Raw genomic sequence first — 15,607 nt, forward strand, 5'->3', positions numbered from 1 at the left:
CACACCTGTGCAATAATCATGCTGTCTAATCAGCATCTTGATATGCCACACCTGTGAGGTGGGATGGATTATCTCGGCAAAGGAGAAGTGCTCACTAACACAGATTTAGACAGATTTGTGAACAATATTTGTGAGAAATGGTCTTTTGTGTATATAGAAAATGTTTTAGATCTTTGAGCTCAGCTCATGAAAAATGGGAGCAAAACAAAAGTGTTGCGTTTATATTTTTGTTCAGTGTAGATACACCAGGACATGCTGGCAGGCTAATAGACACCATAGTATGCAAGGCCTGGGACATACACACACCCTGAGGCCAGTCCAAGCACCTGCAACATACACACCAGCTCAAACTTGGTTCGAGGGCAGCAAATAAATCCACAACTGATCAGCTGATGCTGATTTCATTGAATGGCCACTTGAGGCTGGCTCCAAAACCGAGTTAATCCCCAGTTACACTGCCTGAGGGACAGGTTGTCTGCGATGTGTTGCAGCACTCTATGAGTCAGATCCACCCCTAGCTCCTCAATAGCTCCACCCTCTCATCCAGATACGGTCACTTCTTCAAAAATGGTAGCATCCGAAATGCCGAACTGGAGGCTTCAAAACAGCAGTCCACATACCAGTGGGTGACAACACAGTAGCTACATCCATTATCACATAAAGTATGATCACCGCCCATTACCACAAGGTGTGTGTTGGCAGCTGCCTGCACTCATGAACATCTTAACCATACATGCCTATACAATAGCTTGATAATCAATACATCTTCTTCAGTCCTGCAGGGAAAACATGTTGTTTTACTGTGGGACATGCATACCTGTCTGCAATAAGTAGCAAAATTACATTGTAGTGTATGATTACATTCATAATTACAGTTATTCTGGTGTCTCTGGGATTCAGTTTTATTATAATTTGTACTATTACTGACAAATGTCTGACTTGCCTTGCTCTTGTTTTGTATTGTGATGTTGTTATCTTCTAGCCACTTCAGTTGTTGACATCTCCATCATGTTGATTAATCTGCGGGACCTGCAAGTTTTTGTTTTTTTTTGGGGGGGGGGTGGGGGGGTTGTCTGCCCACTCCCACCCGCTGCAAAATTAAAAACTGCCCGTTCCAGATCCCATGAGATTCCAATCCCAATGGAATCCTCTACGGGAAAAATGAAAATGGCACTCCATCAGTGATCCATTTCCCATGCTGGTCCTAAGAATAGTTATAGCAGTTGATAATACAGTTAGCATTCACCATTCCACATTGTTTTTAAGTTAAAAAAGATATAAACACCACTGCAACGTTTACATCAACTACTACTACAAGAGACCATTGAAAAACCAAGAAGGCTCACCTTTATAGATGTATTGAGACCTCGATATAGCATTGAAGGTGGGACCCCATCCACTCTGATTAAAGTTCCTCAGTGGCGCATGAAGCCAAAAAGCTCTATTTCCACAGTATGAAATTACCCAAATGATCAGTGCTGCTTCTGCATCATTGGGCCCATACAGCACTAGAGACTTCAACCAGCTAGGTCGGCTACTTGTGGTTTAGTGCTCCACTAACTTGAATAAGAATATAAATGATTGAATCGTGCAGTTCGGACCGAATGAGTTAACTCCTGATAGTGAAACGAGTCAGTTCATGAGGGTTGTGATGCTCAAAAACATGTATCTACTGATTTACAGACGTCCCTTTTTTTAAAGTAAGTCTATGAGAAAAAGACTTTTTGGGCCTAATAACATCACACAACAGAAATTACAGTACCACTGTTTGGCCACTCCAAAAATTGGCTTGAAAGTACGGCTCACTTTAAAGTTATTTCCTGTGTCCGTGTCACCCCCATCCTCACTAAAGCAAATAATGGAGCCATTTTTCACAAGCCCTAAACCTTCTTAACATCCTGACACTGAAGTGGTATTTGTTAGATGGATAAATCACCAACACACTGTCTCGAGATCTGGCCAGAACTGGCATGATCTTGTACTGGGGTGATATCAGATATTAAGCTATCAGATAAAAACGAGAGGCAAAACAAACAATTAAATTAACAAACATTAAATTTGTACTGCATATAGTGTTTTTATAATCAGCTTTCATCCATCCACACTATATTCACAACACTTCAAAATGAGGTAGGGGGATGCACGGGCAAGATGACTGTGCCCACTTAGAAGACTGGAAGTGTACACCATTTCATACCACTGCTGCAGCTTGTAATGCATCATCTTTTGTTATAGAGTATCTTTGCTACTACTCGGTTGCTACTGTAGCTTCTGTGTCCTAAAATACCACAATGCCTTGCGTTGCTCACTTTCGCCTATCAATGCTCTGGTCTGGCAATAGTCAATGGCACAGTCTGCCCTCTGTTCAGTGTCTGCTGGAATATGCCCATGCCCCCTGTGACGTTTCATATTGTAAGGCAGAAAATATGGATGGATGGATGGATGGTGGATTAATGTTGAATGGATACATTTCAGTGGAGAATATTAATGTGCTATGATGGTGTAACTACTACTCAAGAGGCTTTTTTTTTTTTTTTTTTTTTTACAAATCACTGAAAAACAAGATTTGGCATGAAATGGTGACATTTGAAGACATTGAGTATCAGCAGAAATATTAGCTGGTGGCAGCCTCAGTCTAAAGGTACAAAGTCATTAGCAAAGCTTTGGATTTCTACCACGGCAGCCTGGTGAAAGCATATTTTGGATTCAGTTTATGTGTCCCTGAAAATTCATCAGTAATGAAAGGTGATGTTTGCGCAGCTAAAGTGCCTTGTGACGAGCACAGGATTTGACTCTGACTTGTGTTTGTGATGATCAGTGCTTGTAGCTCTCTAGGTGTGATGAGGACTTAATTAGCTGTTTGTGGATTTGGCTGCTGTGGATTGCATTGTGGATTGCAGCGACGATGCTGGGGCAATGAGCGGGCTAAGTGCAAACCTCTGTTCTCATAATTGCACATCTGTTTCCCGTTGCCTGCTCCTGTAATTGCCTCCACCTCAGTCATTTCTACAGAGGCCAGCTGCAGGTGACTGCAGGTAAAATGGGACCAGGAAATCTGTCTGCCCTCTGATCAGCAGAGATATGCAGGGACAACTGGGACGGATGTTTTGACAGCTTCTCCTGGGCGCACACACACATATGCGCTCACTGAGTATGTATAAGGATACTATCAAGTCCTACACAACAGCATCACCCAGTGGTTGAAGAGAGAATTGCAGTTAAAAATTATACAGATTAAATGAAATGAAGACATTGTCCAATGGTATGATCTCTCTCTTTGACACACACACACACACACACACACACATGCACACACACACACAATTGGGGACATGGATTTCTATGCTGTAATCTACCACCTTCAAGTGTTCTCCATGAGCAGATTGTTGCAAGATCAGAAGTTATGAAAGAACTGGTCAAAAAGAGACATGGAGATAAAATACTCAGGCATATAAATTGTGTGTTTTGCTTATTGTTCCTTTATTGTGCAGAGTTTAGCCCTAGAAGCCTGTTGTCTTTGTTTTATTTTTTTTTTCATTCTCAGTCTAACACCTGGACATACAGGATTTTGCTGACATCACAGCGAGTTTGTAAGCCAATCTTGGCTCAAAGTGTGTCATGGGAACTGCGGTGCACATATACTGAGAATGGACTTTGGAGACATCTTGTGACCAGCATTAAAATGTGCCTTGAGGTAGTCCTTGAAAATAAAAATAATGAATGAGAAATAAAAGTTAAAGGATTAAAGTACATGACACTATTGGATCATTTTTCTGTTTGCTGAACTCAGTCATGAACACCTATACACACACATCTATAAATCCTGAAGGCCACCTACTGTTTAATCTTTGTATTTGATCTATAAACTGATATCAAAGAAAGGAACACAATACAACCTGCAGTTGAAATTAAGAAAATTTCCATGGGTTCAGGTTTTATTCTATTGATGTTATTGATGATGTAACATCTCCTGAAATAATCAATGAAAGAATGATTATTAGAACAATTCTTTGAAATAATTACTAATTGGAGACAAAGGGAGAAACAAATGGAAAGATTCAACATAGCAAATTAAGCAGAAAATCAGGAATAAAAGTTGAGGTGATACTGACAGCTTTTAAGCAAGATGGTGCTACATAAAGGAGCCAGTGGATGAAATGAATGTGTACACATGCATGTAGATTAGTGGATGTGCATCATTTTATCATTTTTGTGTATACATTATGTCTATGGTATCTTTCCAGATTTATTTGTTAAAATTCTTACTGACCCTCACCGTATTAAGGAAGCACCTTTTTCCCCTCTCCTTTACTTAATAGTTTCACTTCATTACAATTACTTTCTCTTTCAGTTTAACCATTTTAGGTATAACAGAGCAAACTCTATGATTAGAGTTCACACCATTTACCTGCAAAAGTTAAAACATTACAAATTAGTGCTTAAAAGACAGAAAAACATAATCAGTGAAGTGAATTAAATATAATAAAGAAATAGGGAAACAGGAAACCTAATAAAGACATGCAGTGATCTCAAAATGCATAAATAGGGGGACAAATATACAAATACAAATGTGTTACTGGTGTGGGTGTCTTAAAATGTGAGGTGTTTTTTATCCGAGGACACAAAAAAAAAAAAAAAAAAAAGACAGTGAAATGAATTAGGATTGTGGTATAATGTGTTTCCTCAGTGAACTGGTAAAGCACTGTGCCACATGGTGTCAGTGTGCTAAAATACAGAGTTACCAATCTGATGTTCATCTGAGGACAGATAATGCGTATCCTTTCTCTACTACACCATATTCATAAAAGAAGCAAAAAGTGCATCTACAGTTATCACCAAATTAGCCCACATTTGTAATCACATAACATAATATATTGCTTTTTAATGGTCATTTTATTATAATATGCACCAATGGTGGCAGTTTGAGATAAGGGTCTTTATGAAAAAGTTAGCAGCAGTATTCAGATTTAAACGAACTTAAAAACTAAACAAATACCACAGTGTAAAAATACTCCATTAAAGGAGAAGTCCTGCATCAAATTCTAATAAAAGTAGGCCTACAGAGATATCATCAGTAAAAGGTAATCAAGCATTAAGCAGTATTTATCCCGCAGAAGGCACCTTTATATTATGACATATTAAATATTACTGAATAATTGTTAGTGATGCAGTACTTAGTCAGCATCATTCTAATGTTGGAGCTATTATTTTGGTAGATACATTATAAAAAGCATCGTATTTTATATGATCATTTTATGTTTTACATCTTACTGTGCAAAGTAACTTTTAATTAAAGCTGTATAAATTTACCCACAGGGAAGTAAAATGTGCAGGTGAAACCAACAATTCCTTGAGAGTATGGAAATATCTATCCACAAAAGAAAAAATAGTTAATCTAGATAAGGGAATATTAAAAAATGACCTGCCATCATATATGGGCAACACTGATTGAAAAATCCCTGTTACATAAATTCAGTCCTCTCACAGGACCAATAGGTTCATGGTTTACATTCTCCCATATTCCCTTTACAGCAACATCTTTTCATTTTCAGGTTTCTCTTTTCATCGGATTTCCTATAGCCAGCCATTTCCTTTGAGGATTCACTATAAAAGATACTCACATTAGCTCATATGATATACACAGACACATATGGCACAGACAGGTCACAAAAACAGCAACCTCTGAAATCTTTATTTCTTTTTTACCTGAATCTGTGTACCCTTCGTTCTCTCATTTTTCCGTTTCAAAACCAAATCAGAAACACAGAAAAACAATCTTGTTTTTCCTGATTTGAAACCAGAACAGAAAAACGGGAAAACAGAACAACAGAAATCACACGTTTTGTAGTTGTTTTTTTGTTTTAAAATTAAAACAGAAGAACGTGAAAATGAAGTTTTTAATTTATTTGTTTTGTTATGGTGATATTTGGATAAATTAATAAACGTAAATATAAACTTCGCAGAGGAGCGCTCCATTCTCAACTACTTGTAGCCTAATTATGGCCGCACTCCAGCCTTATGCAGACCTGGTCTGTGAACCTTTTGAGAGTGGCAAGACACACGCAGAAATCAGTGACATTTTGCAGCATGAAGGGGCCATGCAGTGTTCCATAATGAGCATCACACTGTAAGAAAAAAATCCGTAGAATTAGGGATAATGTCCTGGCAGAAAATTACTGGTACATTTTCCGGTAAGTTTACGGACACTTCCTTTAACCCTATAATGGAAAATTCCGTAGATTTATCCTCTGTGACATTCACGGACACTTCTGTTACTCCTAAAACGGAAAATTCCATAGATTTACAGTATATCCTCTGAACCATGTACAGACACTTCTGTTAATAATAAAACAGAAAATTCTGTCAAATTAAAGCATCTGTTGAACATTTCTTCACCACTGAAAATTCTAATAATCAAACCTGTACCATGGGCAGTTTGGAATGTACAATTCTATATAGCCACTTCGTAACCTACATTTTCTTCCATTCTAAAACAATGCTGAAATTCAGTAATGTTTGGTATCCATCACCAGACCTGTGCAGTGTTCTAAAGTGATGAATAAATCTTTATGCAGCTAATACAGCAACATGGCCAAACAAATCCACCACAATATAAGCAAACTGAGCATGTTTATTTTTTCCTTTTGTAAACATCATTGCATTAAAGTGCATTCATGGAGTTTTTCCTCATGTAAACATTTTCTTAAAAGTCAAGTACATTCAATAGCTTTGATTACTTTTAACAGTTAGAATGCCTAAAAACTGAAATGATAACAATTCATTAAACAATGTACAGGTAGGGGTGCACGATAATACAGTATCAGCAGTATCAGCACATCATCTGTATTAGCCAATAAAGGCTTTAAAATTAAATATTGGTATCAGCCCAAAATGAGCAATTCTGCTGATATGGCAGGTCGAGATGACACTTTCATTGTGTGCAGCATAATTAAAATCATTAAATATAAAAACTGTCAGCAGTAGGTTTCTTATTTTGTTAAGTCAATGTGTGCATTTTGAATAGCACTGTATTTTATGTTTGTATCTGCCAGTGGGCCATCACGATAAGAAAAGACAGTCTTGATGTTGTCTGCACTGCACTGCACATTATCCAAAAAGAGCTGAAAAATCTTAGTATATCGGCAAAATCCAATATCGTGCATCCCTTGCTTTGTATAAGAGGGTTTTTTTTTGCTTTAAACAGCAACAAACTGAATAAAACATGACAAAATAAAACACTGAAATGAAGATGCATTCAATAATGAGCATTGTATCTGTGAAAATGTGTGTGGCACCAAAGGTAGTCACAATAAATTTTTAAATAGAGCTGCAACAATTAATCGATTAGTTGTCAACTATTAAATTAACCAGCAACCATTTTGATGATCTATTAATTGCTTTGAGTAATTTTTAAGAAAAAAAAAAGTTCACTGAATATCTTTGGGTTGTGGACAAAACAAGACATTGGAGGGCATCATAATAGGCTTGGGGAAACACTAAATAAAAATTTTCACTATTTTCGGACATTTCATAGACCAAACAACTAATTGATTAAACAAGAAAATAAACTACATTAATCAGCAATGAAAATAACCATTAGTTGCAGCCCTAATTTTAATCTTTGAAACAAGTGAAACTTTCAAGATTTGAAACCATTTACAAATACATGGCAAAAAACAATACAAGAAACACTACCAAACGTTTCAATGTGCCATTTTCTTTAACAGATCATGTAATGGTTTTTTTTTAAATTCGGTTATTCACCTCTTCACCAAGCATGAAGCAAGAGGCAGGGCTCCGTGTGTGTGTGTGTGTGTGTGTGTGTGTGTGTGTGTGTGTGTGTAAGCAATTGTGTTGAATATTTCATGATTATTTTATTATGCTTAAAATTTTTTAATATGGACTTCACAAAGACCAGACAGTGAGCTTAGATCCAAATAAAATCCAAACAAAAATGCACCATTGAAAATACTTGACACAAAAGGGAACAATCTAATATTTGTTGATTCATTATGGGTTTTTTTTTTTTCGAAATAATTTGACTATTCATGTTCAGAATATGGCACAAGATCTTTATGGACTTGTTTTGAGAATGATCGGCAGGATAACAATATGATTTAATAATTGATTTTATATACATTTTGGTTGCTTTCTGATGATTTTTTTAATGGATGGGCACATAGTTATACACAATATATAGCTGCATACATGTAGAGTTATTTTTAAATACAAACATTTAATACAATAACTTTGTATTACTATAATAAGCAATATGACTTTATTACATTCACACGCAGCTTTTTAGGAAGAGTTACACATATTTTATGGGTCTACAGTTCATGATGTGGACTGAAAAAAATGTCCTCTACATTGAAAAAGTCAAGTGACCAGCACCCATGTGCTTCATAGATCCTAACTTTTAAGGTTGAATTGTGGAGAGTGCTACCTCTGCGAAGTGAGTGACCTGGAGCAAGTAATGGGTGTGAATCTGTGCTAATGAATCTATCAGCCCATGATTGTCTGCACTGTGGGGGATGGTAGTTGACAATGATCACTGGGCCTTTCAACACTGGGCTTCAGGGTTACTAACTTCTCATAGCCAAAATGCTATATCCAATTCAGACTGATACACGAGTCATGAGAAATTAAAACTAATGATTTAAGACAGAAACGGTCGGTAGAAGAAAAACAAAACATTTTAATTTTCTAAATTCTGGAGTTCTGCAGTTTAATTTGTATGGAAATGGGCTGCCATTATCTGTTGTCTGATGGCATCAGCTATAACCCCTCTCAGAAGCAGCACAAGAAGAAGCACACCTGTAAAGGGGGCTTTATGTGTATGGAATTTTAATTTGAACTTCGTGCTCTAAAACCTTTTTTTTAACCTTGTTGTAGGCCATATTTTTTTCATCACAGTTTTTCTGCATCAAACATGTCTTGTGTGATACAGTGTGTAACAATTACAACAGGAAACACTTTATTTACAAAAGCAAAAACTGATCAATCAACAATGCTTTCTTCTGTTTATCACACTTTTTTTGTCCTAATGCATACATGCAGGAGTATGAGCGGTATTCTATTAACCACTGAAAAGGAGACCTGTGTCATTTTGTTCAGACAAACTTCAGGATTTATTCACATACATATTTACATAGGCTACATATTTTTGGGACCATCTCTGTTGTTATATAGTACAACATTCAAAACAATATTTGACACATAAAGCTCTTTTTGCTGGTTCTGAGAGATACTGATGAATAACATATCCATATTCATAGTGTATACAGACAAACGTTGATAATTACTAATAATGATAATTACGAAGTGAGGAAAATTTAAATGACCCATTATAAAACAGACTCTCATGTAAAACTGATAATAGATAACACACAAATAGAAAGAGTATATGAAATTAAATTTCTTGGTGTAGACCTTGACCACAAAATCTGCTGGAAACCCCATGTAAACCACGTATGAGCAAAGCTTTCAAAGTGCACTGCAATTCTTGGGAAAACAAGGCATATTCTGGATCATAAATCACTATACACTCTACTGTTCACTGTTTTTACCGTATCTATCATACTGTGTGGAGGTCTGGGGAAACATCTACAGAAGCACTCTATAGCCAGTATGCACACTACAGAAAAGAGCAATAAGGACAATAAACAATGCGGAGAACACACAACCCCACTGTTTATAAAATCACACACACTGAAATGTATGGATCTGGTTAAATTCAAAACAGCGCAAATAATGTACAAAGCAAGGAATAATCTACTGCCAAAAAATATCTGGGGAATGTTATCAGAAAGAGAAGGTGGTTATAATCTAGGGGGAGATCTAAATTTCAAAAAACATAAAGTACAAACAACTATGAAAGCATGTGCATATCGAGCTGTGGGGTGACTTTGTGGAACAGTTTGGAGATGGAGATAAAACAAAGTACAAACTTAAACCTGTTTAAAAAGAAGTACAAAAATGTATTTCTAAACAGGTATATAGAGGAGGAAGTGTGTTAACTGGGAGTGTGAGGAGGGATATATATAAAATAGTGAAAATTGTTATATTATAATTGCTTAGTATATGTTATATTGTATATATATATGGATATCTATATATATATATATATATATATATATATATATATACAATATATGTATATATATATATGGATATTTTTGTATACATATTATTTGCAATGATATAAAATTATATAAACCGTGAAGTTTAAAAGGGGTAGGAATAAAAAAAAAATGTATACTTCTTCCTACTCCTTTTTCGAACATGTGTGCATCCTATGATTTGTTGATATTTGTTTTGTTTTTTATTTTTATTTTATTTTTTATACATTTTCGAAAATAAAATGTATTTATTCATTCATTCATATAACTGTAGTCCTCACCATTGTAGTCCAACATAAAACCAACCCCTTTCCCCCTGTTTAGGAAATAGTTTTTTGAGAACATTTGCATTACTGTACCAGAAATCATTAGCAATCCATGCTTCATCTCAAGGAACAATCACTGTTCAAATAGTAAGTAAGTAAGTAAGTAAGTAAATTTTATTTATATAGCACTTCTCACAGAGAGGACTCACAAAGTGCTTCACAAGATAAAATACAAAAAATACAATAACAGAAACAATGCAAAATACACAAAAACAAATAAAAAGTAAAGTGCAGCGAAATACAGAGATGATACAATGGACAATTAATGGAACGCAAGCCTAAACAGATGTGTTTTTAACTGCTTTTTAAAAATGTCCACGGAAGAGGCCGCTCTCAGCTCATGAGGTAGTGCATTCCACCATTTCGGTGCAACAGCCTTAAAGGCTCTATCACCTTTCGTCTTTAATCTTGTGTGAGGGACAGTAAGTAGGTGGCCTTCAGCGGACCGCAGTGACCTGACAGGACAGTGAAAGGACACCAGATCCGTCAAGTATGCAGGTGCTTGACCATGGAGGGCTCTGTAAGTGATGGTTAGAATCTTGTGCTGGATCCTGAAATTAACAGGGAGCCAGTGCAGGGATGCCAGGACTGGAGTGATGTGAGTGAACTTATGAGATCTGGACAGAAGCCTGGCGGCAGCGTTCTGGACTAGTTGGAGGCGGTCTAATGAAGTTTTATTGAGACAGGTGAAAAGAGAATTACAGTAATCCAGACGTGAGGAAATAAAAGCATGGATGATCATTTCTAGCTCGGAATAAGTTAACATGGATCTGAGTTTGGAAATGTTTTTGAGGTGGAAAAAGCAGGAGCGAGTGACAGTTTTGATGTGGTCATCGAAGAGCATGGCCTGATCAAATGTGACCCCAAGGTTTCTCAACTTGGGGCGCACATTTGCACTGAGGGACCCTAAGCAGCTGGCCACTTTAGATGCTGAGGCATCAGGTGCAATAATTAAAATCTCAGTTTTAGCTGCGTTCAACTGAAGGGAGTTAGAAGACATCCAGTCCTTAATTACATTCATACAATCGTACAGTGAGTCAATTCCATCGGTCCTATCAGGGTTAAAAGAAAAATATAACTGGAGGTCATCTGCATACATATGGTATGAGATACCTTCAAAATTGCTGATGACATCTCTGAGAGGGAGCATGTATAGCGTAAAGAGGATAGGCCCAAGCACTGAACCTTGGGGCACCCCACAAGAAAGGGGGGCAAACTCTGATTTATGAGGGCCAACAGCCACAGAAAAGGATCGATCAGACAGATAGGATTTAAACCAATGAAGGGCGGTCCCTGAGATGCCTACCCTGTCCCTCAGCCTGTCTAAAAGGATGTGGTAATCAACAGTGTCAAAGGCTGCACTGAGATCAAGCAGAACCAGGATAGTGGATTTACCGGCATCGGAGGCCATCATGATGTCAATGGAGACCCTGAGAAGGGCAGTTTCTGTGGAATGTAACTGACGATAACTGGACTGAAATTTATCTAAGATATTGTAACTGTTCAACGCTGTCACTAACTGGTTTGCAACTGCATTTTCTAGAATCTTAGATACAAAGGGCAACTTGGAAATGGGCCGGTACAGCGGGGTCCAGATTGGGCTTTTTGAGAAGCGGCTGAACAACCGTTTGCTTGAAATGGGACGGGACACGGCCAGAAACCAGTAAGCTATTGATTATGGAGAGCAGAGATGGACCAATAGTGCTGAAAACATTTTTCAGCAAAGTTGTGGGCAGGATATCCAGCGCACTAGAAGAGATCTTCATAGTGCACACAAGATCTGAGACAGGTGAGAAATTGTCAATAATTGACTGTTGTTTGGGAGGATCAGGAAGGGAGGAGGAGGAGGAGGAGGAGGAGGGTGTTATACTGGCCTTGACACTGGCAACTTTATTCACAAAAAACATTAAAAAATTGTTACAGTCCTCATCAGAGGACACAGGTAGAGCAGGCGGTTGCGCACCAGTAATGCTACTTATAGTGTCAAAAATGACCCTGGGATTTCTCTTGTTGGAGAAGATGAGATTTTTAAAATAAGAGGCTCTGGCCACCCTAACAACAGAACTGAATTCAGCTAACAGTTCTTTAAAATAAAGACGATGTACATGAAGCTTGGTATATACCTGGCCGGGATGGTATGTATATACTGGGCTTCTCAGAGAAGGTTCACAGGAATCCTTGGTGCCTTTTGAAAGTGTTTCATTTTGCAATTTTTGAAACAAGACCTTTTCTACAGGATGAGGTATGATACAAAAGGTTTTTCTCTTTATAAAAAACTGTAGATTTAAATCCATAAAAATCAAGTTTAAAATTTTACACTCTACAAATTTACAGTCTCTATGATGTAGAATATTTTAAGATTTTATAGACTTGCAATCATCAGTTATTCTGGAAGTTTTTAATGCTATTTTGAAAATGTCTCCTTTATTTTTCAGAAAAGTCAAGTCAGTAGTTCATGTTGTTCATCCCAAACAACAAGGACAACTAATCAGGAAATTCACCCTGCAAGATAAAGGTATGTTATTGTTTTTAAAATGTCTTTGGTACATCATCGCAAAATAGGTTTGAAGTTTTATTAACTTAGCTCAGCACTGAGCCTTGTTATGGGATGGAAAAATGGCCATGTTATGAGATAAATGCCAATTGTGATACAAATTCTGAATAGAAGGAGCAATAATGATCAAATCTTATAAGTTGAGAAATAAAACTTGCACAGCAATGTCATTTATTTCCTTTTTAATCATGGTACTCTCTTTTCTATCAGCAACCTGCAAAGTCTGGATAATGGGCAATAGCTATATCCGACATGGTGAACAGCGAGCAAAAGAGACCGTCGGGACGGATCCTGGTGTGTCTGCCTACGTCCAGTGGTTTGAAAGAGGAGGCATGTGTTGGGATGGCCTGTTACCCTTCTTCCAGCAATGCCTTAAACGAAGAACTGCTCCAGATGTGCTAGTGATCCACTGTGGGGGCAACGATCTTGAAGAAGGACCTGCATGACCTCCACCAGCAGTTTCCTTGGATGAAGATTATGCTGTCTTCTATCAACCAGAGGCACCACTCGAGGTACGTTCCCCCAGGGAAGATGGACAAAGCGCGGACAGTTGTGAACAGTGTGATGACAGCCTTTATTTTGTGTGTCAGTGGGAGGACTGTGCATCATCCACCCATAATGTTTGACAAGCCTGAGCAATTTCTAAGTGACAATGTTCATTTAAGCTCAGAGGGAAATGATTTATTTTTAGCTGATATTGCTCAGGGTCTGAAAGACCCGTCAGGCTGATAATGGATTTCAGACCGCAATTTTAGGTGGCAAAAAAATAGTCTTTCTTATTCTATGTGGTCTTGCTGTCAAATATGTGTATATTTCCTTTTCTACAACTGTCTTCAGTCAGCCATGGGATTTGAAGAGAGGCATTTTGCTTCTAGTGATGTTTACAATCTGTATTTCTACTCCAGACAAATGTGAACATGGAAAGAGAATGGCACTGATGATGATGATCATGATGTCTTATTTGCCTCATAAATTTTAAAACCTACAATAAACCTTGATGGGATTTAAAGTTTAAAGTATAGTTATCTTGTATTATTTATTGTTATATTAGACATTACCTACTAAACAAACATTTATCATGAGTCTAAAATGGATGTGCCAATAACATGAACATCTCATATCCAATAATGTGTGCGTTCTATATTCGGTAAGTCTTACATGTTATGTTGGTAAATTTCTTTTTTCTTCTTCTTCTTTTTCAATTTCAATTTCCGACTATATCTGTTTATTCTTTGAGCATACAAAACAGCAACCCCAACAAACAATAATATACTTATTATTTTCTTCTATCTGACTTCTCGTTTTTCCCCTGGAGCAGGAGGGTTTAATGACCACAACTCTTCATCCATTGTGCAGCTCATCTGGGGTGTTTTTAGCCAGGTGTGGAGTTAGCCATTGTAGTTACAACTTGAAGTAACGTCCGCTAATTTGGGTAAAGGATGCATCAGAACTCATCAGACATGATTAGCTTTAAGCTATTGTTGTGGAATCGGCAGTCATTTTGAGTCATGTTGAGTCAAGGTAAATCTGTCTTTGCATATGATAATCACTGTTTCCTTCACTTCAATTTCCTTGCTATCCTGCTAACATCCGTCCTGTGATGGAATCACCTATAGCCTCTCTCAGAAGCAGCACAACAAGAAGCACACCTGTAAAGAGAGTTTCACATGTAGAATTTTGTTTTGGACTTTGTGCTCTAAAACAGAAAAGATGGTCCCCACTTGGACTGCACAGAATGACCTGCAGTAAGTCCCCTCTTTGTTAGCACAAAATGACACATGTCCCCTGTTAGATGGTATGGAGCGACATTCACACTCCAGCATGGATACATACATTAGGTCAGAAAAAGACATAATTGTTTGTAGTTATGTGTTTTTCCAGTTTTGTGAAAGAGCACATGTGCCTATAACATGAACATCTCATATCCATTCCACGTTTTTCCATTTTTCTGTTTTAAAACAAAAACCAAAAAACACAAATACAGATAAACAAAAAAACGGTGTTTTTCTGTTTTGGAAATAAAAATGGAAAAACCCAACTTTGGTTTTTTGCAGATTCATTTTTTCATTTATTGTTTTGGACAAAAAGTAGAACTGCGGTGACATCAGAGGCGGAAGTAACAAAATAAAAGACAGGAAGACTGCCTATAAAACTTATTAATATCCTATACAGCTTTCCCATATATCTTTTATTTCCACTTACACCTGATGTTTTGCGCATTTTGAAAAGCTGCCTGCCATTGCTGTGAGGAACTTTTTTTTCATAAAAATAGAAATAAAATGTTATGATAGCAAATTTTATGGCTACAGTAAAACTTGTTGTTCAACCATAACGTTGCTGTTCAGAGACTAATAAGGGAAATCGTCATTGTTCCCATTAAGGACGTATAGGGATTCCCTCAAAGGTTGTGTTTTAATATTCATTCGCCGAATTGTTTGCAATAAAGTAATCGAGGATATAATAAATTATTGTGTGTGCTGTGTTGTTACTGTTAATACTGGGTTTCTCCATAATGCATCGTTGCATCAGTGAAGTTTCAAACTGATGTTTGTCCTTTTAGCAGATGGCAGTAGGCCTATGGATTTATTTGCTGTCAATGAAAGCCT

The sequence above is a fragment of the Epinephelus moara genome, chromosome 8 (genome assembly GCF_006386435.1).
Source record: "Epinephelus moara isolate mb chromosome 8, YSFRI_EMoa_1.0, whole genome shotgun sequence".
Classification (NCBI taxonomy): Eukaryota; Metazoa; Chordata; class Actinopteri; order Perciformes; family Serranidae; genus Epinephelus; species Epinephelus moara.